Below are 25145 nucleotides of genomic sequence, written 5' to 3' on the forward strand. Positions count from 1 at the left end.
GTGTCAGGGGGACGAATGTCGGATACAGTTCGCTTCCCGTGGCGGGCCGCCATCCGAAGTCTTCCGGTTCTTCCTCCCTGCTCTCGTTGACGACGGTCACCTCCGCTTCCATCTCTGTGCCGCCGTGCTCGAAACCCGGGTCGTCCCCGAAAACGTCCATGTCCGTCTCTCCCTCGTTGCCTTCTGGAGACGTTGCTCGTCCTGGACCCTCCAGCCACCTTCTGCGGAACTGCTCCTCTGGTCGATCATCCCACCAATACGAGGGTTCTGAAGCAGATCCCGAGGGTGACCCCTCCGGGGAACGGGCGTCTCGTGTCGGTTCCTCGTCCGAGTCGAACCCCCGGAACGTGCTGGCTGAAAGCGTGGGCGTGAAAAGCCAGTCGTCGAAAAAGTCTGCTGGCATTGGCCTATGTGGGAAGAGGGCATGAAACTCTTCTTTGAGCAGAGGTTCGTCTAAAGCGTAGCCCGGCACCCAGCTGTTGGCACTGGCCGGGGTGCCCTCCTTGGCGAGAAGGTATTCTACCCCCTCTTCCCCCCATCTGGAGTCCAAAATCTCCGTGACTTCGTTGATGCGCTCCTCCTGTGCCACTCCCCCTTGCCCGGTTCTCTCTCGGAGTGGACCCGGTGCCTTTCCTGGTTCCTGAAACCTGTGAGGTGCCTTGTAGGGAGTGAGCACCGATCTGTGGAACACCGGATGCATTCTGGAACCCTCCGGAAGAGCCAGCCTGAAAGCCACCGGGTTGACCTGTTCTTCGACTTGGTAGGGCCCCAGTTGTTTATGCCCTAGTTTCTTCTTCGCCAACGACCTGGCCGGCACTGCGTGGGCTGCTAACCAGACCCAGTCTCCCACATGGATCTCTTCGCCAACCCTTCTGTGTTTGTCCGCTTGTACCTTGTATGCGTGTTTAGCCAGCTCCAGGTGCCGCCGCAGCTGATCGTGGACCTCCTGCAACTCCGACGCGAACGCATCTGCTGTCTGCGGCTCCCCCTCCCCCATTCTTTCCAGTCCCGGGAAGGTTCTGGGGTGCCTCCCGTTGTTGGCGAAGAACGGCGTGACCCCCGTGGACACGTGCTTCGTGTTGTTGTAGGCGAACTCGGCGAGAGGCAGGTAATCCACCCACGTCGCAGGCTGTTGATTCGCATAACATCTCAGGTACTGCTGCATGATGGCATTGACCCGCTCCGCTTGCCCGTTGGTCTGCGGGTGTCTAGCCGACGCCAGGTTGATCTTGACGTTCAGGAAGCCCATCAGCTTCTGCCAGAAGTTCGAGATGAACTGTCGCCCTCGGTCGGACAGAATAGACCGCGGCAGACCGTGAACCTTGAACACGTGGTCTATGAACAGTTTGGCGGTTTGTTCCGCCGTGGCCACCTTCGCACACGGAATGAAATGTGCCATCTTGGAGAACAAGTCCACCACCACCAGCACAGCCGTCTTGCCCCTCGAGCTGGGCAGATCCGTGACAAAGTCCAGAGCCACTCTCTCCCATGGTTCGAACAGAGTTTGCAGCGGTTCCAGCAGTCCGGCCGGCGGTCTGTGCACTGGTTTGGCCCTCTGGCAGGTGTCACACCTCGCCACGTAGTCCGCGACTTCCCCTCTCATTCCGGGCCACCAGAAGTCTCTGGCTACTAATTCCACCGTCTTCTCCTTGCCAAAGTGCCCGGCAGTGGGCGCGTCGTGCAGCTGCTGCAGTACCTTGGCGCGAAGTTCGTCTCCCGGCACGTAGATGGCCCCTTTACGGATGAGCAAACCATCTCGCAGCTGGAACTCGTCGGTCGCTGCCGTGCCCCTGTGCACCTCTGCCATCTTTGCTTGCGCGAAGGAGTCATCCTGCAACGCTCGTCGCACCGCATCCAGGTCAACTGTTGCCGCCGCGCACGCCCACACTGTCGGTGCGAAGATGTGCATGGCGGCCGCTGGCGTTGCCTCCTCCAGATACTGTGGCTTACGGGAGAGAGCATCCGCCATGATGTTGGTGTCCCCCGGGACATATTCTATTCGGAAGTCGAAATTCGCAAAGAACTCAGCCCAACGTATCTGCCTCTGGTTCAGGAACTGTGCCGTGCGCCAGTGCTCTAGATTCTTGTGGTCCGTGCAGACCTGCACCGTGTGCTTGGCGCCGATCAGGAAGTGCCTCCACGCTTTGAACGCTGCATGAATGGCCAGCAACTCCCTGTCCCAGATGGTGTAGTTCTGTTCGGACTTGCTGAGCTTCCTTGAATAAAACGCTCCCGGCCTCCAAACCCCCTGCGGGTCTTTCTGCAGCAGGACTGCTCCCACGGCTCTGTCCGAAGCGTCTGTCTCCACCCTCATCGGCCTGCTGGGGTTGACATGAAGCAGCTGCTCTTCCGACGCGAAGAGACGCTTGAGTGCCTGAAAGGACTGCTCCGCCTGCTCTGTCCAGATGAACTTCTTTTTCTTGGAGCTGAGCGTGTCCGTGATGGCCGCTGTCTGCATCGCAAAGCCTTTGATAAACTTGCGATAGAAGTTCGCGAAGCCGACAAACCGTTGGACCTCCTTCCGGTTGCGTGGGCTTTTCCAATCCAACACTGCTCGGACCTTGGCGCTGTCCATGGCGAGCCCTTTATCAGACAACTTGTAGCCCAGGAAATCCACCTCGGTCACGTCGAATTGGCACTTCTCCAGCTTGGCGTAAAGCCTATGTTGCTGTAGCCTGCTCAGCACTTCCTTGACGTGTCTGTCATGCTCCTGCTGCGATTCCGAAAAGATCAGGATGTCATCCAAGAAACAGACGCACGTCTTGTAGAGGAGCCCCGCCAACACGTGATGCATGAAAGCTTGAAAAACGTGGGAGCCATTTTGCAATCCAAAAGGCATAACTCTATATTCGTAGGTGCCCAGGGGCGTGAACATGGCTGTCTTCCACTCATCTCCTTCCCGCATGCGAATGAGGTTGTATGCCCCTCGCAGGTCCAACTTGGTGAACACTCTGCCCTTCCGTACCTTTGCGAGGAGGTCGTCGATTCGGGGCATGGGGAAGTCCGATGGCTTGGTCACACTGTTCAAGATGCGAAAGTCCACTACAAGTCTTTTTTGGGGCGTGTCCCGCTTCTTAACAAAGAATACCGGACTGCCCCCCGCTGCCTTGGACTCTCGGATGAAACCGCGCTCCAAATTATGATCTATGAACTCTTTGAGTTCCTGCAGTTCGTCCTCAGACATGGAATACAGCTTCCCTTTGGGCAGCGCCGCCCCCGGCAGCAGGTCAATTTTGCAGTCATATGGTCTGTGGGGGGGTAGCCTGTCTGCCTCCTTCTCGCAGAAAACCTCCAAAAATTCCGCGTACTTGTGGGGAACCGCTTGCAGCGTGCCTAGCTGCAGCTGTGACTCCTCTTCCCCTCCTTCCTGCCTGGGCACGATGCAGTGTTCAGCGCAAAAGGAAGAGCCGAAGGTCAGCTGCCTCTGGTACCAAGCCAGCGTCGGGCTGTGCTTGTCCAGCCAACTCATGCCCAATACAATGGGCGTGTCCGATAGTTGAGTGACATTGAAGCTGATGATTTCCCTGTGATTCCCAAGTCGCATCACCATTGGTGGCGTCTGCTTCACCACTTGCCCCCCTAGCAGCTCCCTGCCATCCACCGTGACAACCTGCAGGGGCAGCGTGGCAGGCAGCAACTGTATAGCGTGCCGGTCGACAAAGTCCTGCCCTATAAAGTCCGCATTGCTTCCGGAGTCAATGGTGATTGGCACGTCCATGGTGATTCCATTGGGCAGCTGGAGCGACGCGGTGAGCCTCACTACCGGTTTGGGCGGGAGGGGGTCCATGGGCTGTAAAATCTCTGGGGACTGCTTCACTGACACGTCTGGCTGGGCCCCAGTGCCTCTTCCTCCAACCAGACTCCGTCGTTTCCCTGCTGTGGTTGTCCTTGCTGCGTTGCTGCAGTTACCATTGCTGAGGCTGCAGTGTGCTTGTGGAGCCTCTGGGGACACTCTTTCGCCATATGCTGTGGATCATCGCAGATGTAACACTTCCTGTTCCCTCTAGGAGGCTTCGCTTTCACTGCTGCCGGTGCTAGGGCTCTGGCTGCTGACTGAGCCCTTGCACCTCCAACCTCCATAGGTTCCGCTCCTCCTCCTGGCGGAGGCGTGGATTGCGCACGCGCTGCTTCTCTGGGAAGGAAGGAGGAGCCCCTGGCTGGTTCGCGCCCTCCACGCCCTTCGCCACTGCTCCACGGACGTCCTTCCAGCCGCACCCCCACCGCCAGCGCCCTCTGAACGATCTCCTGCGTGGTCCGGGGTCTCTCCCCCCTCGCAATTTCATCTTTAACCGAGCTGTGCAATCCCTCCCAAAACAGGTCTCTTACAGGAGCCGAATCTCTGTCCCATTCCAGAGCACTGACCAAAGCGAAAAAGCGGGCATGGTACTGCCTTACGCTGGCCCTCCCTTGCTTCAGTCCATGTATCTGCTGCCGAGCAAGATCCACGTCAATGCTTGACAAAAAGCACCCATCCATCGCTTTAATAAAGGCATCCGCATTTTGGAGCGCCGGATCCTTATCTCTCCACAAATTGCGCAGCCATGCTTTAGCATCTCCATGCAAATGGGACATGATGAATCCCACCTTCTCTTGCTCATCTCTAAAGTCTTTGTTCAGCAGTTGCAGTGCACACATTACATCTGCTCTAAAGTTGGGGTACTGTTGCAAATTCCCATCGAAGTGAGAGACCAAACCGCCTGTTCGTCTCCCCAACCCAATCCCCTCCGGTTTGGGTGTCAGTTGCCCTTGCTTCGTAAGCACTTCCAACCTGACCTGGAGATCCCTGTAGGCGGCAGCTGCGTCCTCCTCTCTCTTCCTGGATGCAAGAGCCTCGGCATTCAGGCGCGACACTGCTTCTCTGAGTTCCACTATCTGCTGTTCGGCCGTCATGTTGTCTGCCGTTCGTGAGCTCGCTAGTAGGCACCCGCTTTCTCTCCTCTCCGCGAGGCTGTAGATGCCCACAATTTAAGAGATGGAGCTTACTGTCAGAGTTGCTTCCAGATCCTAGCTCACAGAGGATCACGCTAGCCAGCGATCATTAAATAAAAGTCTTTATTGAGTTACAGTTTCCATTCTCAAGCTGCTGCGTGCAACCCTACGTCTAATGGTTAGATCGGCGAAGCTCCATCTGAGTCTCCGCCCCTTGTACACCAACTTAATATCCTAGCCTTGCTCCACCTTTTCCGCCTGACTGTTCTTCTCTGGGTCCCTCTGCCCCCCGGGGTCTCTTCCTTCCGGGATTCCTCTGACGCTGACGCTGACCCCCCTGACTCTTCTCCCTCCTTTCGGCGGGCTTTAGGACCTGGCTCCCTTTCCGGGCTGCCTACTGCGCCACCTTCCTGTGCATTTGAACTTGTCGCGCGCGCCCAACCTTCCACCTTCCGTCTGACCGTTTCTTCGCTCCCCGATGGAGGTGTGGCCACTCCTGACTCGTGCCCTCCCCCCTGTTGTGAGCTGCCAGCGCTTGATCCCTGGCGCCCTTCCTCTTCCCTGCTCTCTGGCGGTGACGCTGGTCCCGATTTCCAACTGCTCCCCTCTGAGTCCCCTCTGGCTCTATCTTCCTGGGGTGTCCCCCTAGGCTCCCCCCTTGCCCTGGCCACTGGTGCTCCTTTCTGTGAATCTTCTGATTCACTGGAAAGACTCGGAGATCTCGGGTCGTCGTCATCACTCATCTTTTCTTCTGCCTCCTCCCCCTCGCTCTCTGTTTCCTCCCTTGCCCTTGCCTCTGCTCCTGAACCCCTGACACCTGTATTAATGAAAGAACTAGGCAATTATGGTGAAGTGGCTGGATTAAAAATCAACAAATCCAAATCAGAACTAATGTATATATGCATTCCTTCACCATTCAAAATCAGACAGGTTTTAAAACCTGCCACAAGGTAATAAAATATTTGGGAGTGCAGATAACTAAAAATCAGCTCTAAGGAAAGCAAACTTCACACCAGTATTCCTACAGGTATGAGAAAGTCTTGAATACTGGAAAGACCTACGTTTATCATGGTCGGGAAGCACAGCTGCAGTAAAGATGGCTATCCTGCTGAAAAATTCGTTTTTCTTTCAAGTGCTGCCGATTATGATTACACCCAAACAATTTAAAATTTGGCAGTGCTCAATAAACAAGTTTATTCAAGATGGGGGGAAAGCACGACTAGGCTCCAGAATTATATATGGAAGGGTCCAAAATGGTGGGCTCAGAATCCCACATATTCAAACTTATTACAATGCCTTCCAGCTAAAGCATTTGATGTCACTGAACCACGGGCAAAAACGTAAACAGTGTATAAATATAGACATTTCAGATCCAGTATATAGAGCCTATCCCTTTCTACTCTCCTCACTCACTAAAACCCATACGATTGCGTACCCTGTCCTCTGCACCACATGTGTGGAAAGCAACATTTTAAAAACTGGCTCCCCCACTATCTCCCCTTATCCCTCTTTGCTTTCACCCGTCTTTTAAAGAAACAGGACAATACTTAGATTGGAATGGTTGGGAACAGGTGGGCCTTTACAGATTAAAAGATTTTTATGCAAACAGTATCCCACTATGAAAGGAACAATTCATAGCTGCCATACGAAACCTTAAATGGTCATGGTACCATTTCAACCAGCTGTGAAGATTCCTGTTAAACCCAGACATTTCCACTCAAGCAAACAGGAAACTAACAGCAATGGAGCACATCTTTTTTAACTTCTCTCCACTCATAGCTTCCTCAATTTACAAAGTTCTAATAACACTGGAATTTGGCAATATTGTTCACAAAAATGCCATGGGAAATGGACCTAGATGTGCAAATACCAATAGTCTAGTTTCTGCAAAAATAAGGGAAGGCTCATTAAAAAATTCTGCATAGTGGCATTATACACCGGTGAGACTGTCCCGAATATGCAAGGAAGTCAATCCCAATTGTTGGAGGGGATGCGCAGTCAAAGGTACATATTTCCATATGTGGTGGTGTTGTGACATTATCAAACCCTTCAAAGAAATAAGCTGAATATACAAGAAAACCATGGATATGTCCCCTGCACTAGCACTACTTGGGCTTAGGGTCATGCCTGCTCCTGATTATCCTAAAGATGACCTCTTAGCCTTTCTAATGACTGCTGCTCATACAAAGACAGCCAGATGTTGGAAAACTGGTGTTGGTATAACAAGAGTACAGACAATAGCACTGGCTGAGAAACTAACATGCCAGGTGAGAGCAGCAAAGGGCAAACACGATCCATATGACAAATGTTTATTGAATACATAAATTCTTCAGGCAGTGGCAGGAATCCACCCAGCACTCATGGGAAAATGTGGCATGATCTCTTAGAGTAATCAAATGAAACTTTAACACATGGCATGACAGAAGTCTGTAATTTCATCAGGACAAGTACCGGTAATTTGTTGTTTACTGTTGTAACAATTGTTTTCTCAAAATTTATCTTCTGTACCATGAAAATAAATAAAAACTGTATTTTTAGCAGTAGCAGTAGCAGCAGCAGCAGCAGCAGCAGCAGCAGCAGCAGCAGCAATAGTCTCCCACTGAGGAGAGCAGGGATCCCACACATGCAGTCCTCTCCATCACCTGGAGTCTTCCCACTTCAGAGTTTCGCTCTACTTACTTGTCCCAAAGTTTTGTTAGCTTATAATACATAAAGGCTACAAGAGTTCAGGTGATTAGAACAGGCCCATGCATTGGGGTGGGGGCTATAACCTGCCATTTATGCCGGATTGACTCTCTTTTACAAAAATAGGCACAGCAGTACAAAGAATTTAGTGAATTGCCTCTTTTGTACGCAACTGTCATCAGCTGCATTTCCAACATCAACGTAATCCTTTCATGTGTTAATGCTTAACATTCCATCTGGTTAAAACCAAATATCACTAAGGTAATATCAGTTTAGCCCAGTCTTTGACTACTGTTTTTGTGCCAAGATTACACGGTTTAACCTCTCAGCCAGCAGGCCCCAAATTGAACACTTTGTTCACATGGTTATAAAGGAGCCCTGGGTATTATTATGCAATTTCTTAACACTTGTTAAACCTTTTTCTTGTAGCAGCAATGAAAAGCAAATATTGTGTGCGACAACGAAGTAGGTTTGAAGGAAATGAGCTTATTAAAAATACACCTTGCCTTAAATTCATGTAGTTATTCTGACATGGAGAAATGCTGATATGAACAGACTTTAGTACTGTAAATAAATAAAGAGGTTGTGCAATTGCTAATCTAGCTTGCAACAGCCCAAACATGCTAAAATGCAGCCGGCTGGGCCACAAGCTTGATGCATAGCTAAGCAACCATGTCATCTATTCACCGCACGCCAAACTGCACTGTGGGGGCTGACCAAACAGCTTGGAACCCGAGAACGAATCACAAGCAAGGCAATTTGGGGAGACAGGCTCTGCATCCAACTGGGCGGCTGTGTGCTGCTTCTGGCATCCATGAGCCGGGCTCAGGTCAAGAATTGAATCGGATCTAAGGGCCAGCTAGGAATGCAGCAGAAATATTCTGATGCAGATCACCTCCGGCTTCTTTGGGGAAATGTTCCGTGTCTTCTGAAGCCAAACTGTCAGCCCACAGAGGCAGGTTGCTGAAGCCAAAACAAGAGTTTGCCTCTTCCTAAAATAAGTTTTGATGTGTTTGTTACATGGATTTCTGGGAATGATGTTGCTAATGCAGGGATTAAATTATTTGGGCTGCAAGCAGCAACTCAAAGCAAGGAGTCTCCAGCACTGACAGCAGAAGCTTGGAAGCGACATCATTCATCTCCAAGGCTGCCCAAGAACCATTCTGCCAGGTGTGGGCAGGGCACCTTCTGTCACAACCGCCTTATCAAAGAAGTCAGGAAGTTGAACTAATTACATTAAGAGATATAAAAATGATGAACGGCAGAGTTTTAGCTATCTTCAAAATAAGGGCTTACTAAAGGCTCTTTTTTTGCAAGTGCTGTGTGGAAGTATCAGAATTTACTTCTTGAGCTAAATGCTTTCACAAAAACATTTACAGCTTTCATATCACTGCATGTTAGCCTGGAAGCAGGAGAACAAATCCCACATATAAATCTGCCACCTGAAGTGATCTCCATAACACTTTCCCAACTGTCAAGCTGTTATTAGCCAACGGCATATATCCTGTTCTTCCAATTCCCGAACCTGTTTCTCTTACCCATCCTTGCATGGGAACATTTTGTTCCTCCACTGAAACTAGCTTATACATCAATGCAAACAAAGATGTGATAAATTCATCAGAATCCACAAACCGTGTGAGCTCCCAAAAATGCAAAATGGCAGATTTCACAGCAAGCAAGCAGGTATCTTACACTGCTTTCAGTCAAATCACTGAATTGACTTGTCCCAGCTTGGAAAACTCACATTGGACTAATCTGGAATACCTTCTATTACATGTGTGAAGAATATTGCAAAGAAGTAGAAAAGAAAAGAAAAGAAAAGAAAAGAAAAGAAAAGAAAAGAAAAGAAAAAGGCAATTATAATTCCAAATAAACTTTTGGTTGGTTTTGTTCTCAACCAAAGGGTGTATATATCCTTACAACATACCAACATGCCTTCTTGCTTCTTGCAAGAAGCCTAGAATAAAATTTAAAATACTAACGGATGCAAAGGAAAGAGGCAGATTTGCCCTGCCAGACCTTAAACTCTATTATGAATCAGCAGCTTTTTGCTGGCTGAAAGAATGGCTGTTTCTTGAAAACACAGACATTTTGGATTTAGAAGGCTTTAATAATGTATTTGGATGGCATGCATATTTATGGTATGATAAGGTCAAAGCACATAAAGCATTTAAAAATCATATTGTCAGGAAAGCATTGTTTAATGTCTGGATAAGATACAAGGATCTACTTGAAAATAAAACCCCAAGGTGGTTGTCACCGATGGAAGTGAAGGCTCAGAAAAAGCTCAATATGGAGGCCAAATGGCCGAAATATTGGGAAATTTTGGAACAAGAGGGAGACAGATTGAAATTGCAGAGTTTTGAAAAACTAAAAAATAAAGTGCGAGATTGGCTTCATTATTATCAGATAATGGAGGCATATAATTTGGACAAGAAAATTGGCTTCCAGGTGGAAAAATCAAAATTGGAAACAGAACTGTTAGAACCCAAAACCAAGATTTTGTCAAAGATGTATAACTTGCTGTTGAAATGGAATACTCAGGATGAAACGGTGAAATCTGCTATGATTAAATGGGCACAAGATGTTGGACATAACATAATGATGGCTGACTGGGAACAGTTATGGACCACAGGTATGAAGTTTACGGCATGTAATGCCTTAAGAGAGAATATTATGAAAATGATATACAGGTGGTACATGACACCAGTCAAGCTTGCAAAAATCTATCATTTGCCCGATAATAAATGTTGGAAATGTAAAGAAACTGAAGGTACATTCTTTCACCTTTGGTGGACGTGCCCAAGGATTAAGGCTTTCTGGGAGATGATCTATAATGAAATGAAAAAGGTATTTAAATATACCTTTCTTAAGAAACCAGAGGCCTTTCTCCTGGGCATGGTTGGCCAATTGGTGCCAAAGAAGGATAGAACTTTATTTATTTATGCTACATCAGCAGCAAGAATACTTATTGCAAAGTACTGGAAGACACAAGATCTACCCACTCTGGAAGAATGGCAGATGAAGGTGATGGACTACATGGAACTGGCGGAAATGACTGGCAGAATCCGAGACCAGGGAGAAGAGTCGGTGGAAGAAGATTGGAAGAAATTTAAAGACTATTTACAGAAATACTGCAAAATTAATGAATGTTAGAATGATGTCGGAATGAAGTTAAGTGGTTTTAGCAGCAATGTTACAAAGGAGTATGTAAAAATGGATTGTTAATAGGTGAGAATTTAAAGTTACAATATATTAAGTTAAAGGATTAGGATAAAAACAAAGAGGGAAAGGATTTGCTGAATTAGCTAACTGAACTGGAATACAAAAAAGGGAGGTGTGAGGAGGTCAGGGAAACAAGTAAATGAAAGAAGTGTTATTATTTTTATTTTTTTGGTATTTTGTATTTTTTCTTTTCTTTTTTTCTTTTTTCTATTTTTGTAACCTTTTTTGAAACTTTAATAAATATCATTTAAAAAAAAAAAAAATACCAACATGCCCCCCACGCCCCATATAATGCAGACTCTGGTTCCACTTGCTTCCAGTCCGGATAATGGCTTTTATATCTCCTATATATGAGTCAACGGCCCTGACAAGAGTTAAAACACCTCAATCCTGTTGTACTCCTATTTTTTGTTGAAATGCCTGAACTCTCTGATCAGTTCTGAGTATTTTCCCCAGTAACTCCCTTTATTTGCCTCTGGGAAGTACTGGACACTTGTTACGACCCAAACTTGTGCATTTTTACTCCGCAGTTCCACTCTGTTCAGTGGACTTGTTTTCAAATCAGGCTGCGATCCTACACCTCATGGGTGGCCAACGTTTTATGGTCCGAGGGCTGCAGTCACCCTTATTAGCTGCTGCATGCCAGTAGTGGCTGTGGGCGAAAGTGGCTGTGACCACCTCACACTCTCTCATGCACTCTCATGCACACACACACACAGTCCCCTCTCCTCAGCCAACCTCTGCAGATCAGAGCAGGGGCGCATTGTCCCATCTCCACTCTTCAAATGATCCAAGTGAGGGGTGAGGAAGGGGTGACTGGCATCCCAATCAGGGCACTGAGCTTTATCGCCCCAGTGCTGCGGTGTGTGAACTTTATTTTTGTTTCTGCCACTGCCACCAAAATTGGGGTGGGAGTGTCTTGGAAGGCCAGAAAAAAATGCCGGGGTGTGTGGATCAGGACCCCAAACTGGAGGCTCGCCACTCCTGCTATACCTACCTACGTGGGCAAGATCACTTACTTGAAATCTTAGTATAACTGCAGGTATAGATGCCTTGTCGCTAAGCAGACTTACATAATTCTACTGTATAAATAGGAATGTGGACAAGGTTTTGAGTCATAAGAAAAAGAACACTTAAAAAAAGGATAGGTGGCATGTCCCTCACAAACAAATGCAGCATTTTTAAACGATGCCAAAATCAAAATGAGGAATTTGGAAGGTATGTGGTAATCTTCAGGCAGTTGTTCTGGTTATTTTTTTAAGAGAAACCCTTTTAATATTTGCTTCAAGGCAGATGTATCTTGTTACAACAACTTAAAGGTCTTGGATGCAAGGTCTCATCTCACAACCAGATGGTCCTCCTCTGATCACTGAAGATTAGAAGATTTAGGAGAGAAGTAAGTATGTCACCCTTTATACAACTAATTCAGAAAAAGAATTTGTCTGAAAATAACTTCAGAAAGCATTTTTAAGTCAAAATAAATCTTCCTAATCTTTATGAGAGAAATCAAGACAGCCTGTACAGACTCAGACATAGGAGATAAGGATTCAAATTAAGTTCAGGCATCAACTCTAGCAAATCATTGTATTACAGCCGCCGTTTCTTATCATTAAAACTATGCTGCCATTTAAAAAGTTTGCAAGGACGAGTAAGGAAAAGGCACTGTACAGTCTGGACAGCAACTTCTGGACAGGGTGAGCTATAAATTGAAACGTATTCCAAAAATTATATTTACAAATGCACATATTCAGAAGGAATGATATTGGAGCAACAACAACCACCTAAAGCAAGTTCTTTGGCCCTCAAGCAGAATGCAGAGTTGAAGGTCTAGATTCCAGTTCTAAGAGTGCCCAAAAAACATGCAGCTAAATGCACCAGAAAGAAAAAGTCAGTCCTGATGTATATATATATTGGCTTCCTTATTTTCCCCCCTGAAGATCTATGAATGCCTAAACGATGGTCAAGAATTGGCCACAAACCATGTTTTGACCTTCCTAGTCATGACTTGTAGTGTTATGTCGAGACCTTAGAAACCATGATTGAACCAGGGTGGATAAAAATCAATGATTTTTAAATATATATATTTAAAATCTTTTTTAAAAAATTTAAATCAGATTTTTTTAAAAATAAAATGCTTTTGGAGGAAAAATCTTTCTAAAGATAGTTTTCCATTTCAGTTACATTATAGTCCAAAGGCTATTCATCAGGAAATAAGTATTTGTTTTTAATTATGTAGCATGAGACTTTATATGCAATGTTTAGATTTTTTGGTAAACGAATTCCATTAATCCATTCACAATGTCATGCTCTTCCAGAGGTTTCTGTAAGATTATTTGGGGCAGTTTCTCTAATGAGAAGATATTATCACAGATGCTTGTTTTTGCAGTTCTTAAACGTGTGAATTTGTGTCTGCAGAGATAACATGCCTTTTCTTCACAGGAAAAATGTTATAAAACATACAGTGGTTTTTTGTGGGGGGGGGTTGGTAGGGAAAATACTCATGTACTTACAAATCCCCACAAAATTCATTGCTGTTAAATATTTTGGTTACATTCAAAGCTACTATCTCCACTTCACTGCTCAACATACAAATCAGTGTTATACTAACTTCTGACAGCAAAATGCAGAGTATAGAATGAAAGAATCTTTATTTATCTTGGCACAAACACAGAACCTAAGCGCAAGGACTGGATAAACAGATAGCCAAGGTTATGTATATGCCACAAGTCATTTTTCAAGTGACATAATGGTGAAGAAACCCAATTAATTATTTGGGGGGGCAGTGTATTTCATTATTTTATCTTAATTATTTCTATGTGAATTTATATCTATGGCTGGAGGCAGAAATGCTTCTCAGTCCCAGTTTCTCGAAACTGCAGGAGAACAGAGCATCTTGCACTTGGGTTTTGTGCCCTGGCTTCCAACAGGCTGGCGAGTGTCATGGCAAGATGCTCGACTAGATGGGCTACCGGCCTGATCCTTATGCTCTTATGTGATTTTAAGTTGTCATAAGCTGCCTTGAGTGATGCACAGCCACTAAAAGGGTATGACAGAAATGTATATATAAATAAGTAAAAAGCAAACAAACACTGCATATAACTAGAGGAGTTGGAGAAAGCTGGTAACAGTATTTGTAATCTGCAGCTCAGAGCCCAGTGGTCACACACCCTTTCTTGCTGCAATGCCTCAAAATTAGGCAAAAAACATATCACAGATACCGCCAGCAGCATCACCTATGTGGTAACTGCTTGCCTCCCAAACACCAGCAATTGTGCCAGCCACGGGTGGCAAACTCAGGGATCAAAAACATCGCAATAAGCAGAGTGGGCCACAAATAATTTGCTCAAGTTCACAGGGCTAAAAAGTAGAAACTTTATAAGGTGGTACCTCAGGTTAAGAACTTAATTCGTTCCGGAGGTCCATTCTTAACCTGAAACTGTTCTTAACCTGAAGTACCACTTTAGCTAATGGGGCCTCCTGCTGCTGCTGAGCCTCTGGAGCACAATTTCTGTTCTCATCCTGAAGCAAAGTTCTTATCCCGAGGTAATATTTCTGGGTTAGCGGAGTCTGTAACCTGAAGCGTATGTAACCTGAGGTACCACTGTATAGCCTGCCACAAAAATACAACGATGTGGAATGATGCTACAACTGGCCAGGGCAATATATCTCCCAGAACCAGTACGGGGGGAGACTGCGATGGCAGCTTCACTCAGCGGTATATCTCTGGTGAAACCATCCCTGCTTGAGTCCCTCTGTCTCCAGCACCCAGCGCACCAAAGGACAAACAAACTAGCCAGGAGCTGGAGGCAGAGGGACTCAAGCAAGGACGGTTTCACCAGGGGTATATCACACTCTACCCTGGCTGTGTCAGGGTGCTGTCAGCGGCTCCCGGCTGGTTGCCCAGGAAAGTAGAAAGACAAGGCAAAGTTTCATACAGTTCTTTTTTATTTCAATCTTTACAGAGAGGCTATAGAACCCAGCCTCTTGGATAGTGGCGTTGCCCCGAGTGAATCTCCACCCCCATCTCTCCCACTTCCTCATTCGTCATTCTCATCATCTCCTCTACAGATGCTGCCCTGTCTTTGAGTTCTTTGCTCTCCTACTTTTAAGACTCGCCAGGTTCTGGGAGATGGAGGGTCTGGAATGCTTTCTAGTGACAACATGTCAGCCAGATGCTGCTCCGACTCTGCCTGCTCCTCCTCTCCCATTACAGTGGTACAGGTACCCTGGTCCTCGAACAGCTTAATCGTCAAACAACTTGGAACCCAAACGCCGCAAACCCGGAGGTAAGTGTTCCAGTTTGCAAACTTTGCAGGCGGTTGTAACTGCCAGGGCAAGGGTAAAACAGCCCCACTCCCCCACCCTGCTCACGCCGCCTGAGAATTCAAAGCTTCCCCTCGTCGCCCTTTCGGGCGCCCTCTGCCCTGCTTGCCGCATCCTGCAAGGCCAAGGGAAGGATTCCTGGCGGTGCCTTGTCCCAGGCCAGCACCAGTGCTGAGTGTAATCTAAACTGTCTTCCTCTTCCTCCTCCTGAGGAGGCAGTCTCCAACATTCCTCCTCTGCCCAGTTCCTGACAGGCAGAGGGAGAAACAAGCAGTTTTTCAGAGCCCCCGACCCTCCACCGGCTCCCACAAGCCAGCAGCTTCATTAAACCAGTCCCGCTTCCCAGCTGAGAGAGCCCCAAACCCGCTCCTGCTTGCACATGAGTAGGAGTGGGATTGGGGTTGCAGCCTTGCTTGGAGCCCACCCTCTCGGTGGAAGGCAGCCAGGTGGTCTAGCGCTCACTAGCAGCCTCCAGCAGCCCCTCTCTACAAGGCGCCTTCGCCCAGGAGGGTGGGCTGTGTCTTTCCTTCTGGGGTGAATGAACCCCCCTCCCCAGGAAAGAGGCAGCACACCCACACAGGCGAAGGCTAAGGTAGTCAAATGCACAGAGCCTGTCAGGCTCTGTGTGCTTGGAAACTGCCGCCTGGTCCGTCATCGGGGAGTGGGAGGCGAGTGGACAAGGTAGCTTGCCCACCCCCCACATCAGCGAACGCGGAGGGAGTCTGGCCAAGGAGCCCCAAGGTCCTGGCTGCGCAAGCGCAAGCAGCAGGGAAATCAGGGCTGGCTCTGTTGGGGACAGGAGCTCTCCCGCCCCTAGTGGAGCCTGGCCAAAGAGCTCCGAGTCTCCTTCTGGTCATGCACAAGCCCTAAGGCAGTGGAATCCAAGGGGCACCTCTGAGGGCATGCACCCCTCTCACTAGATCTTGCTGGAACCCAGAAGGGATGGCTGGTTCCCCCGAGAAAGCCTTCTCCAACCCCCGATTGTTCCTACTGTTGGACAACAGAAGCTCTTCAAGAGTCTTGGCAGCACTGACAGAGAGAACATTAATTTGGCAGAAGCTGGAGGTCCCTCGAAAAGATGGAAAAGAAGCATAACAATGACCTACGTCTTAAGTGGTAGAGTGACTGTTCTATTCTTTCTAAGAAAACAATGATATGCCATGGGTTAGTAACTACATCATCTGCAAGGGATTACTAGTCTATTGATTCAAAATATTATTTCATCAGTGCACAGGGCTGGAGAACGTCATCCTCTAACCTTGGGCAAGGTTCCATACAGAAAGGAGTTGAAGTCAAAGTATAGTTTCCGTATTACATTCCAAAACATACACAGTAAAAGCCTTCAGTGTGAATATACAATTATTTAGATCACCTTGTTGCATGAGTCATGTACAGCAAAGCCATTAAAAATAAGATATACACTGTCAAAATCCTGCCAAAAAAATAGTAAACCGAGTCCGTATGCTACATGAAAATACACCATCAAAATTTTAATAAAACTGATACAGGAATGGTGTCACGTGCATGTATGAATTAGGTAACAATTAAAGCTAAGCCAAATGACGGCTTAGTCGATGCAAATGAATGGGTTTCCAGAGAGGAAATTCCCTCTCTCTGGCTCTCTTGCTGCAGCACTGCACTGAACTCAGCTGCTGTTTAGCTTAATGTGTCATCTGAGCCCAGCCTTGTAGTGTGCTGTCCCCCAAACAAACCACAGGACAAACCTTGGTGACACCTTGTGGTTTGTCTGGAAGAAAGCTAAACCATGAGGCTGAACTTAGACGACATGCTAAGCCAAACTGTGGCCCCGCACAGCAGCAGCAGGACCAGGAAGGAGCAAAGAGCCCACAGCCTTCCTTCTGGTAGCCTCCAGCATATGTGCTCACTGTGGAGTGACTTAACATTACATGAATTCCAGTAAGAAACAGAAAAAGGAAAAAATGTTAACTTTCCCCTTGGAAGTTGTTCATTTATATGTTGCTTTCTTACCTGCCTGGATCTGATAGCATTAAAACTGACCAGTTAAAAAAACAAACAAACATATGGCTCAAATGCCAACCCCATTATAACAAGCATTATCCTTTAAGAATATTGATCAGAGAATGAGATACCTTGTTTTTTACTTAATTTTATACCAAGTGGCTTTGTTACAAATAACAAACTTTGTCTGATTCTCACCCAAGGATTTGAGAACTACAGATATTGTACAGATATTAATAATTATATGAAAGCAAAATAGTTAACAGCGGTCATTGGTAACAAGGAAACGCTGCGAATTAACCCAAAACATCCTGGCACTGGTTGGCTAATCAACACATGCAATAAAAATCTGTAATCTCATTTCAAACCAGAGGAGGAAACACTGAATTTCACCCTGGACTCTCTCTAGGCAGCTCCTGTTGCGCTGCCTTCTTGTTAAGGGTTCCACAGAGAAGTATCCTTATAAGGCCGCCATACACCCCCTCTTAAAAGGGAAGGGAGTCCAGCGTCAGAATTTTGTTTCTTGCCACAACTATAAGCTTAAGATACAAGGTTAGTAAGGGAGAGACATTTTGGCACCTGAGGCAAGCCACAAAATGGCACCAACACCCGTCAGGGAAGAAGCAGGGAATGGAGATCTACATCGGGAACAAGGCAGGAATGAAACCAACCTAACCTGATGGCTGAAATGGGGATCAAAGGCTGTCGGGCGGAAGGAAGCATCTGCTCTGCATCACGCTGGGGGGGGGGTGCAGAGCCCAGCAGACCCCAGAGAGCAGCCCGGCCCGCCACTTGCTTCCTGGGGGTGGGAGGAGACCAGCAGCACCTCCTATTCACCCAGAATAGAAGCAGCATTGGCAGGGCTGTGGAGGCCCCATCCTCCAAGGAGTGTGCCACAGGCCCCTGCTTTTCTCATGGCAGTGGCAGCAGCAACAGCCAATGCATCCTTGGAAGCTGGATCTGCTGCTCCTGTGGATCCTGCCACCCGAGGCAGTTTCTTCACCTTGCAGGCCCTGAGGTTAGTCAGCCAATAATGTTCCTGCAAGTAACAGCACACTTTTGGGGCAGAAACACCCCTTTTTCTTCACTCTGACTGCCAAAGCAAGCAACCATCCCAATGCAGTTGGCGCCTCAGTGAAAACACTCAGCCAAAGTCAGCTAATTATGAGATATTAAATGAAAACAGGTACTGACCAAATATATAAAAACTAAGAAAGTTGTCCATAGGAAAATACCATGATCCATAGTTGGACAAACTATGTATTAGAATCAACCAAAGTAATTGCAAAATAGTTAGCAAGCTTTCAGGTCCCAAACTGTGTTTCAGTGGCAGGGCACTTACATCCCATGCTTGTATTCAGTAAACTGCATTATATATTTAGCAAATTCTAAAGGACTCACTTCACACATAAAAAATTAGGGCAGCAAAAAACTAGGAAACACCTGTCACCATATTTAAAAGGTACAAAATAAGATCCTGCTTACAAAGCACCTCCTAAGGATTTTAACATACTCAGCAGAAGCCTTTTAGGATGAAAACAGAGGAAGGAACAAGTATGGCAAAAATAAGGATAAAGGTTTGTTGACAAGATCCTGAAAATTCAGCCAAATTTGCCAACTTTCACACACCTCAAATAGCCCTCTTACAAAGGCCACCTGTCAACACCCTGAGGGAGAGAAAATGAAAGTAACTTGCTTTCTATTTGCACACCTAAGTCCTGGATGCTGAAGGGCAACTTCCTGAATCATGCAAACATTCCACACACTGCAAATAGCAACAAAAACCATGACAGATGAGCAAGTTTCTGCAGCCTGACAGTGCCTCCTGAGTCTCGCTGACTCCCCGAAAGCTGTCTTGCCTCACTTTAGCATATCTTTTTTTAATTTTAAGAGGAAGCAATTGCAACGTTTATTCATATCTGAAATGCAAAAGGTTCACTGAACTCTGAGGGCAAAGTTCATGGTTTGTAAACATGTTACAGAAAATACTTCCAACATGTTGAACCCACTCATACATATGTAGCCCTGGAAATTGTATTGAATGGATTTTTAAAGAACTAAAGCTGCAAAATAACTAATTTGGTTGGGAGGCAAAATTTTAATTAGTAGGGCTGCAGTAAAATGCATTTATTATTTTTTAAGCTACTTTGGTGCTGATGCTACTGTAATAGGGAATTAAAAAAGAAAGCATTCTACATCATTTATTGCAAATGGTGAGATTTAACATTAGCTTCGCACTTCCTCCAAAATCTAAGAAGCAGGTCTATACAGTAGTGAGGTATGAATATGCATATGTAAATTTAAACGAACTAATTGATTAAATGGTAAAATGACCAACCTAAATGTCTTTAACTGATGGTACAGCCTTGATTTTAACTCCTTGAAAATGTTGATTCAAGGTTCCGACATGAACAATGTTCCATTATGATGTCATCTTCCCATTACAACATAAAACTATCCAGAGTCTAGTGAAATGCCATTATGATTTAAAAAAGCAGTCGTTCTCTGAAATGCACTTTGCTGTTGTGAGACGAGAGAAGCATTATCATGAAATCTGAACAATAAAAGGGTCCTTTACTTATTTAAACCTGACAGTGCGCTCTAGAAGGTCCATGAAGCTAGTCTAATGCTAACCTAATGTTGCAATTTGCAGGCTATTGGTATGCTTAAAAGCAGGCAGGCAGTGTCAGGACTACAGCCAAAGAGCAACAGAATTTAAATTAAATTCTCTGGTGCTATAAGGAGTAGGGCAAATGAGTTTAAAATAAACTACTACCCTGGACTGAAAAGTTCATCATCTACATGAAACAGTGGTTCCGCTCCTTCCTCCTGGGCCGTGTCCAGAAAGTGGTGGGGGGGGATGAGTGTTCAGACCCCTGGGCTCTCACTTGTGGGGTGCCTCAGGGTTCCGTCCTCTCCCCCATGCTTTTTAACATCTATATGAAGCAGCTGGAAGAGATCATCGGGGGTTTGGGCTGGGTGTTCATCAGTACGCAGATGATACCCAGCTCTACCTCTCTTTTAAATCAGAACCAGTGAAGGCGGTGAAGGTCCTGTGTGAGTGTCTGGAGGCAGTTGGAGGATGGATGGCGGCTAACCGGTTGAGGCTGAATCCTGACAAGACAGAAGTATTGTTGGGGGGGGCAGGGGGTGGGCAGGTGTGGAGGACTCCCTGGTCCTGAATGGGGTAACTGTGCCCCTGAAGGACCAAGTGCACAGCCTGGGAGTCATTTTGGACTCACAGCTGTCCATGGAGGCACAGGTCAATTCTGTGTCCAGGGCAGCTGTCTACCAGCTACATCTGCTACTCAGGCTGAGACTCTACCTGCCCACAGACTGCCTCGCCAGAGTGGTGCATGCTCTGGTTATCTCCCGCTTGGCTTACTGTAATGCACTCTACATGGGGCTACCTTTGAAGGTGACCCGGAAACCACAACTAATCCAGAATGCAGCAGCTAGACTGGTGACTGGGAGCAGCCACCAGGACCTTATAATACCAGTCCTAAAGGATCTTCACTGGCTCCCAGTACATTTCTGAGCACAATTCAATGTGTTGGTACTGACCTTTAAAGCCCTCAATGGCCTTGGCCCAGTATATACCCCCATCGCTCAGCCTAGACACTGAGGTCCAGCTCTGAGGGTCTTCTGGCGGTTCCCTCACTGTGAGAAGTGAAGTTACAGGGAACCAAGCAGAGGGCCTTCTCGGCAGTGGCACCCTTCTTTGCAATGCCCTCCCATCAGATGTCGAGGAATAAAGAACTACACAACTTTTAGAAGACATTTGAAGGCAACCCTGTATCGGGAAGTTATTAATGTGCAACGTTTTACTATGTTTTTATATGCACTGCAAGCCACCCACAGCGTTGGGAAAACCCAGCCAGATAGGCAGGGTGACAAAACAACAACAACAGCAACTGCAACAACAACAACGCAAAGTACAGGTGTTGGGGGGAACTTCTATCTGAGAGCCTGAAGAGGAATTCAGTCAGAGTTTACATCACTCGGCAAGATGGACAAACAGTCTGATCTGGTAAAGGCAGCTTCCCAGGCCTGAAAGGAGAAAAGCATTTTCACCAAAGCAGCAAATGGAACCAGTGGGTTACTAGCCTTAGTGGAGAACCACTTTGCTCACTTCATGCAATCCAAACATCATAGGAATAAGCATATTTTCTAAGTAACATATTTGCCTAATTGACCGCAACTGTGAAAAATGGTGAAGCGTTATTTTTTGTAGATTTGGTGGATAACGTTGTTTGAGGAGGGGAAAGCCCCAGCCTTATTATTAAAATTAGCTTTAGGGTGGATTAGCACAGCTTGTGACCTACATGTCAAATGCAGCCCTCAAGACACGCACTGTGGCCTGCCAGGAGCTTCTCCCGCCAGGCCTTTCAAACTATTCAGTTCCAGCTCAGTAATGAGGGTGAAAGGCAACGCACACATTCAAAACTTTCCCTTTGGCAGCTCAGGTACTCAAGGAGATGAAGCATTTAATTCTACTGTCAGACACAATCCAATTTTGTTCATGCGAGAGTTTCCACTAGACCAAATTGATTTGGTATACTCAAAAGTTTGATAAGGGACACAGAGCTCTACAGAAAAGAAGTATTATGTGGTAATGGGCATTTCAGAGCCACTGAAAGAAAAGCTTGCTACCCTCAACACTACAGCTGCTCCAATAAAGAGTATCCTGAGAACCTGGTTCAAATTTCACCTCTTCTTTGAACTCACTAAGTAACTTGAAGCAAACCCTTTTCGAAGCCCTCAAGCCACACATAACCCTGTAATCAGTGTTAGAAACTCAGATATATAAGCTAGGTGAAAATGGTTCCTTAAACCAGGGTTACAGTCGCCAAAACAGAATGCCTAGTTGCCATTTTTGGGCCAGATGGCTCAAAAGTCATATTTTTCAATACGACTTTTTGGTGCTGTGATTCCTTCTGATTGTGCAGATAAAATATCACAGATAGAATTCTATAGGGTGTGTTGCTAGTGTTTGAAAATAGTCAAGATCCAAGAATCCCCAGGCAGGCACCTCCAGATGGCAGAGACGTCAGGTGCCATCCTATTGCCCAGGCATCTTCACTCAGTCACAAGGGCCAAGAGTCAGGTGAAAAATTGCACCTAGCAAATTTCAAATCCTAATTCTTACCTAATGAGGTGGAAGCTGATTCATTGGGACAACCAGGGCTCACCTTACCAAGTGAAATGCCCAGAATTTTTTTTTAAGTCCTCAAATCTCAAAGCCACACTCTTTCCTGTCCCACACCTCATTCCACAATTGATTTCAATGCAGAGTCTGCCCTGGGTACTTTTCTGTCAATCTCCCATTCTATGGCTAATGAGCTCTCTGCACCACTCAGTTAATCTCAGTCCAAAACTATTCCCAGACCAGGGGTCATGATCTGCCCATCTGTCTCTAAGCACCAAACCCAATTTTTATCTTACCAGAAGTACTAGCTATTTGTCCTGGATGTGTAATTTCCCCTCCTCACTGTTGTCACTATTTCAATCCAGATAACAAGAACCAGTCTACTTTTCGAGTAGACCCACGGACTGTTCTGAGCATGCTCAGAGCTGTTTCTACATCTGCAAACAGCTCAAACTGCTAAGTATAAAATGCCAATGTTCAAATGTCCACTGTTTCTTTGCAAAGAGGAGGACAGGGAGAGTGCCAAAACAGGTGGAAAAGAAGACAACTTTTCTCCCAGCAGAGATGCAATTCTGGCAGCAGGGATGCTTTGTGTGCACCTCAGACTTGAGGCAAGTGCTGAAGGCTCTTCAGGGCTGGCAACCTCTTCCCAATCCCACGGGGTCCCAACAACTGCACTCACACCCAACTGTACAGAATAGGCACCTGAATGCAGAAGCAAATCCAAAGGGGGGCGGGGTGTGGAAATAATAACTGGGATCTGTAAGTCCTTGAAGTGCTTGCAGGTCAACTAAGAAGAGTTCACTGCTTCCAGGCCCTTCTTCCCGGGGCTGGCCTGACATTCTCCAAACAATAAAGCCTCTACCGGGAACTTCAGTCCTGCAGCAGGAATCCCTGAAGTTCTCCGCTCCAGTCCTCGGTTCCCCTTTTCCAGCTTTCCACCAGCCTTTTTCTCCTCGGCCTGCTCTTTCTGCAAGCCGCTTCCAGACTAGGTCTCCCAACTTTATCTTTCCTCCTCCCCTCTCTCCCCTCTAGAAAAAGAAGGACCAGCCTCTCCAAAGCCAGGGCTGCTGGGAAATATAGCCCCTATAAACAGCTAACTTATTAAACCTCACAATAATTTCATAATTATCTGTCTATGTATTTCTAATAGTATAACCAAATCAGTAATTTTTTATATACAGTAACTGTAAAAACTACTCTGAAAATTTGTTGTTCCAAAAAATGAAACCTTCATCTAGTTGTAAATATTAAGATTATACCAGCAAGAATGAGTTTTCTGTAAAATAAATAAATAAATAAATCAAGTCTTACTGACTAGCGATTTAAATTGTGATTTAAATCAATTTGATTTAAATCAAATCCACCCTGGTGCTATTTGTAAAACAGCAATGCTTAAGTGTCCACTTAAGTATCTATGCAAGAGAGAAAGATAGGGAGAAAACCAAAAGTTGGCCACCACCCCACCATGAAACTCTCAGTAGACCCACCAGCTTCCAGAGGACACTGACTGACCACTTCTTATAGAGTTAGTGCAAGGATTACAGGATGGTGTACTGAAGTTCTAGGCATTATTACCATGTTTTCCAGGACCAGTCTAGAATAGAGAAGCAGTATGAAGATGAGAGCCAACATTTTCATTCATGAGCTACACTCAAGTATTAACTGCCAGTGATGAGCCATTCCTAACACTTGTTTAAAATGAAATTATTTCAGACTTACACTAATTGTTCTAAAAAAAGAAAGAAGACATTGTCAGATGGGTTTTAAAAAGAATTAAAGGAAGCTCATGGAAAAGGAGTGCATCAATAGCTATTAACTATGACACCTAAATGAAATCTCTGTTTGGAGGCAGTACACCTCTGAATAGTGCAAGCTCAGGGCTGGCCACAATTATGAGTTAGAATCATAGAATTGTAGCGTTGGAAGGGACCCCAAGGATCATCTAGTCCAACCCTCTGCAATGCAGGAATCTCAACTAAAGCACCCACAACAGGTGACCTTCCAGCCTCTGCTTACAAACCTCCAGTGAAGAAAAGTCCACAACCTCGAGGGAGACTGTTCCACTGTCTAACAGCTCTTTCAGTAGCAAAATAGCAAGATGGTGTTGGGATGTATTTCAAAATCATACTATATAATTAATTCATTAACAGAAATGTGGGTTTTAAGAATATGTGGACATATCTTTATAAAGAAATCATAACAATGAAGCAGAGAAGCGAGCTTGTGTAGTATCAGTCTATATGACTTTTTAAAAATAGGATTTCTTTGTGGTTAGCTGCTCTTCATCAAAAGAGTCACGTGAAGCTCCTCAAATGCTGTGAGGATGCAGTGCATTGGGGACGACATCCGAGGCGCAGCTGCCATTGACCCACCTTTATTCTGTCCCTCAAAGATTCCTGGTTCCTGCAATGCTGGGGGTTGGACCCCTCCCAACTCTACAATTCTGAATCCTGCCTTTATCGTCGGTTGCCTTCTCACACCCCACATTTCACTTACTTACTTACTTTCTGTTGCATTCAGCTTTAGTCCAGTGCAGTGGCTACATTAGATTTTCTCTGCCCGGGGGGGGGGGGGGAATCCCTTCACAGAATTAACAGGCAGACACCAAAAACTCCTCCCTCCTCCTGCTTCTGCTGTGTTAGTTGCTAGGTATGAACATTTCTCTTGAGCTGAAGGTGGGAAGTGTTGTCATGACTGCTGATGTCACAAAGGCTTTCCTCCTGAAACTAAGGGAAACAATTGTGGGTTTGGGAGTAAGATGATTCAACAAGTTCCCTGAATATTTTTTCAGACTTGGAGTGCAATACTCATCGGAGTTTGCGGGCCTCTCTCATAGCTAGAGGAAGGGGCA

The 25145-nt window shown here is 46.2% G+C and overlaps 1 protein-coding gene and 1 long non-coding RNA gene across 5 annotated transcripts in view; one reads left to right on the top strand and one right to left on the bottom strand.

The window, feature by feature from the left end:
• LOC308460627 overlaps window positions 1-16673 on the top strand; it is a 36196-nt gene extending 19523 nt beyond the window's left edge. For both annotated transcript variants that reach the window (XR_013978658.1, XR_013978659.1), the window contains 3 exons: window positions 12129-12235; window positions 14908-15125; window positions 16083-16673. This is a non-coding gene — a long non-coding RNA (uncharacterized lncRNA). The remainder of the gene's footprint in view (window positions 1-12128; window positions 12236-14907; window positions 15126-16082) is intronic.
• Window positions 1-25145, bottom strand: part of EPB41L4B (erythrocyte membrane protein band 4.1 like 4B) — a 151483-nt gene that overhangs the window by 120484 nt on the left and 5854 nt on the right. The gene's annotated exons all lie outside the window — the stretch shown is intronic.

This window comes from Podarcis pityusensis (assembly GCF_964106645.2).
Source record: "Podarcis pityusensis genome assembly, chromosome: 13".
Classification (NCBI taxonomy): domain Eukaryota; kingdom Metazoa; phylum Chordata; class Lepidosauria; order Squamata; family Lacertidae; genus Podarcis; species Podarcis pityusensis.